The 4,936-nt window shown below is 50.8% G+C and overlaps 1 pseudogene; it reads right to left on the reverse strand.

Annotated features, from left to right (window-relative positions):
- Positions 1 to 3,116: 3,116 nt before the first annotated feature.
- Positions 3,117 to 4,668, reverse strand: LOC103210033 (annotated as a pseudogene).
- Positions 4,669 to 4,936: the final 268 nt, after the last annotated feature.

The raw sequence follows: 4,936 nt of genomic DNA on the forward strand, positions 1-4,936 counted from the left end.
GTAAACAGCCTCCTGACCTTTGAGCACCAGGCCCTCTGGTTGAGGCAGCACTTACACTCTCAGGAGCTGCCCTGGGGGACTAATAACACAGGCATCTCGGTCTTTGCAGCAAACACACTGAAAATGGGAACTGGAGCGAGACAGACACCCTCCCCCCCACAGTCTGGAATCCTGACTTCTTGTTTTGTCTTTCTTAATAAGAAATTAGTCATGAGGAAGAGTAACTACCCAAGACTTCGCCCTTGGGGTGGTGTTTGGACTTTTTTAATTTGACAAATAACATTGTTAGCAACCAGGTGAGAGCTTGGCTAACTCACTTCACTGATTCATCACGGCATCCGTGTTTGCCCAGTTGTCGGTGTTCTGAAATCTTTTATAAACCCTCAATCAATTAAAACCCCTCAAGGGGGACCTGTAAATCAGCAAATGGCATCGGAGACAGGAAGTGAGTCACGTCAGGTAAGCGAGTGGGGGCCTTACCTGCACATGGTTCTTTGATTCCCGTCATCAGGGTGATGAATGAGGCAGAGCAAAATTGTTAGTCTGCCTTATTCCTACTGTGAATCATTCATTCATCGATTCAGCAAACAGGTGCTGAGCGCTTACTCCAGGTCAAATGCTGGATGAGGCATTACTGTGAGTGTGTGCCCTCAAATCCATCCTGACCCACAGCGCCCCTAGAGGACAGAGTGGAACTGCCCCACAGGGTCTCCAAGGCTGTCAATCTTCACAGAAGCAAAGCCCAAACCACGCCCACTGCCATGGAGTCGATTCTGACTCACAGCGCCCCTAGAGGACAGAGGGGAACTGCCCCACAGGGTTTCCAGGGCTGTCAGTCTTCACAGAAACAAAGTCCAAACCATACCTACTGCCGTGGAGTCCATTCTGACCCACAGCGCCCCTAGAGGACAGAGTGGAACTGCCCCACAGGGTTTCCAAGGCTGCCATCTTTAAGGGAGCACATTAGCAGGTCTTTTCTCCCACAGAGCTGCTGGTGGATTTGAACCACCGAAATTTTTGTTAGCAGCTGCATGCTTAGCCATTCCACCACTAGGGCTCCTTCCCCAGTAGAAACAAGGAAGGAAATAAGAGGAGAATTAAGAGAAGGGTTTTCAGAGAGGCCAAAGAAGAACCATTGGAGAAGTGAGTTTCAAGTGGAAGCAATGTTCTGCCTCAGAGGCAGACATGCTTCAGGACTTCAGATCTTCTTCAATTTCTTCTTCTCAATGTCTTCTCAATGTCTGGCATTGAGGAGGTCATGACTGATCTCAGGAGAGCCGAATAGTGATTAACTGGTTGGAGGAGGAGGGATCCAGAGTGAACGAGAGGGGAGAGAGTGTAGACCATGAAAGCAGTCCTCGTCTTTCTCAACGTCTGATGATAAATTCTCATGGAATCCAGACTTTCTGGATCCACGGAAGCTGATGAGCCCCTGAAACTATCTTCTGAGATAATCTTTCAACTCAAAACTGAAAACATCCCCTGAAGTCTTCTTCGAACTTAACGTTACTGGTGTCATTCTTGTGTGCCATCAAGTTAATTCCGTCTCATAGCAACCCCATGTGACAGATTAGAACTGTCACCACAGAGTTTCCAAAGCTGTGATCTTTATGGAAGAAGGTCACCAGGTCTGGAAGCTACTGGTGTGTTCAAAGCACCAAACTTTGGATTAGCAGCTGAGCTAATGTGCCAGCAGGACTCCTTAAACCAAAGGATAGTGCAGCTTAACCAGAAAGCAATGTCTGGCTTGGTTACTCTTCTGATAGAGGCTGGTGGAACCCCTGAGACTATGGCCCTTAGAGTCCCGTCAAGCCTGGAATTGCACTTCTCCCTGCCGCTCAACTTTCAGCCCGAGAGCCAGGCCTGGATGGTGAACAGCAAAACCAGGGAGGGGGTAGCACTCCTTAGAACAGTCAACACTATGGATCAGAAGGGCAGCGTTCGCACAGGGATAAAGCTCAGAGGGCAGGAAGGGATTGGAAAGAAGGATACAAGGAAGTGGGCACCCCAGGGAAGAAGCAGGCAGAGCGCTGCTACATGGTGGGGATTGCAGTCAATGTCACGAAACAAAACGTGTGTGAATTGTCGAATGGAAAAATCAATTTGCTCTGTAGACTGCCACCAAAATCAGAATAAAAAGTTAATTTAAAGAAAGAAAGAAAGAATGTCTGCCTTGGCAGACAATGGTCCTCTAAGTTGATGTGAAGGATCAGAATTCCCAGGCGTATAATAGAGCTGACAAGGGGCAAGGTTGTGGTCACGGCTTGGTCACAGCCAGCTACCCAGAGGGACCAAGCAGTTGAACATGTGGGCTTGAGAGCATAGTCACAGGGGACATCAAGCTCAACTGGCATAACATACTATACAAAACACTGTTCCACCTCCTACTTTGGTGAGTAGTGACTGGGATCTTAAAAGCTAGCAAGCTGCCATCTAGATGCAACGATGGGTCTCTCCTCATCCGGAGCAAAGAGGAAAGAAGAAAACCAAAATTAATGGAAACAATCAGTCCCAGCGACGGGTACACTATGCGATCTGCAGCCTATACGACTGTGAGACCAGAAGAACTAGATGGTGCCCGGCTACCACTGTCATCCACTTGGAAGGGGATCTATGTAGGAGATCCTGGATAGAGAGGGAGAACAATGTGGAGCAAAACTCAAAATCATTTGGGAAAAAAAAAGGGGAAGGGACCAGGTTTGCTGGTCCGATAGAGCCTGGTGGAACCACTGAGACTATGGCCCCTAGCTGCCCTTCAGGTCTGGAATTGAACCCACACCTGCAGCCTCCAGCCAAACAAAAGACAGGCATATGGGGTGAACATTTACCTCGAGTAGATACGCTCCTTGGAGAGAACAAGCATGAGAGAAAGAAGGGCTGCTTATGCACAGGGAGACTGCTCAGGGGGCAGGAGTGCATGGAGGGATGGACCCAGAGAAGAGGTGACTATGGGGAGGAGTTGGGAGGGGAGCTGTTGCATTGTGGGAAATGGCAGTCAGTGTCACGAACAAAGTGTATGTGAGCTGCTGTGTGGAAATTGAATTTGCTCTGTAAACCTTCACCCAAATCACAATTTAAAAAGAAAGAAGAATGTCTACCTTGAACACTGTGCTTGCTTATTTATTATGGTCTCGGAGAACAGAGGAGTGACGGACACAGAACTGGAGAGAGATGGACCCGGGGGCTGCAGGTGCCGTGACTCCGTGGGACTCCTCACCCTCGTCTTCACTGTCCACAGACTCTGGGGCCACTTCCTCATGACCCTTCTCCAGGTGGGTAGGTCCTCTTGGCCTCCAAGAATCCCCTTCCTCATGCTCTCACCCACACCCCAGTGCACTAATGCCTACTTGGGAGCTCTGGTGGTGTAGTGCCTAAGGCACCTGACTGCTAACCAGAAGGCTGGCGGTTCAAACCCACCAGCCACTCCTCGGAAGGAAGGTTGGGCAATCTACTTCCTTAGTGATACCGCCTCGGAAACCCAAGGAGGGGTCGCTATGAGTCGGGTCTGACTTGATGGCACATAGCAACAACAACAATGCCTGCTTGGCGTACATCAGGTCAAACTTGTGGTCAAGGCGGAGCCAGGGCTCCACGAAGGCTGTGCTGTTGCTTAGTGTGCAGACCACCCACTGCCCCTTGGCCAGGTCTCCCCCAGGCACCACCATGGGTGCCTGGTAGTTGAAGCCAACTGTGAAACCTGTGGGGTCCCAGTCCACCAACTGGATGGTGTGCTTGGTCTTGATAATGGCTGTGGTGGCTTTCACGGCCTTGGACACCCCTTTTCCGGAGCACAGCCAGCATCAGGCCGTGTACTTGCCGTGGTGAGGGTCACATGTGACCACCTGATCAGAGGGTTCAGAGCAGGCATTGGAGACTCCACCCCGGAGGGTTGCTCACGGGAGGCCTTCTCAGCTGAGACAATGGGTGAGTAGGTCACACGCACATGAACGTGAAGCAAGGATGAGGCACCAGATTGGTCTGGAACTTCATGAGGTCCACGTGAGGGTACCATCAAAGCATGAGGAGGCAGTGACGGCAGACGCAGTGTGGCCGATGAGCTGGTTGAGGTTGGTGCACGTAGGCTACCCGATGTCCAATTGCAAGAGCAGATATCATAGACAGCCTCATTGCCTACCACAAGGTACCATCCAAGAGCTCCAGGGTGGTGTGATGGTCAAGATGGTGTGAAAGGGTTCCACAACTGCTGTGGACATTTGAGGGGCTGAGAAGATGGCAAACTCCAACTTGGACTTCTTGCCGTAGTCAACAGCAGTCTGCTCCATCAGCAGGGAGGTGAAGCGTGGGCCAGACCCACCTCTAAAGCTATGGTAGATCAGGAAGCCCTGAAGACCAGCACTCCGGTCTTTCAGTTTTCGGACCTACTCCAGCGCCGGGCCAATGATCCCCTTCCCAGAAGGTGATGGCCACGGGCATCTTTGTTGGCTGCATCTTCCTTGCCAAGTCCTGCTCAGGGTGAAAGAGCTGTCTGTAAGTGACAGCTCTTAGCCTATCTATGACAGAAGGTGCCAAGGCTCCAGGTACACAGAGAGCCTGGGGCCCATGCTTGCCAACCTCAGTCTCACTGGGGGTGTTGAAGGCGTCACCACTGCTCTCCAAGGTCTCATTGCTGGACGTGGTGCATCGGGCTGGACACTGAGTTCCAGGCATCACCCGTCTGCACCGCAGCCTGGCCCACAGGGATGGAGACACGCTCATGCGTGGTTTTGCCGATTGCCAAAGTTTGTGAAGAGGCAATGACCATAGACGTGCTACGAGTCTCCAGCAACGCTATGAATTCATTGTGCTCTTTTTCTTTGTTTGTTACGGGGTTGTTTTGTTTCAAATTGTGAACTTGAGTGAAAGTTTGCAGAACAACTTGGTTTCCCGTTCACCAGTTCCGACACATTTTGTTTTGTGACATTCTTTGCAATCCCCA

The sequence above is a fragment of the Orycteropus afer genome, unplaced genomic scaffold (genome assembly GCF_000298275.1).
Source record: "Orycteropus afer afer isolate SDZICR_OR568_19922 unplaced genomic scaffold, OryAfe1.0 scaffold00558, whole genome shotgun sequence".
NCBI lineage: Eukaryota > Metazoa > Chordata > Mammalia > Tubulidentata > Orycteropodidae > Orycteropus > Orycteropus afer.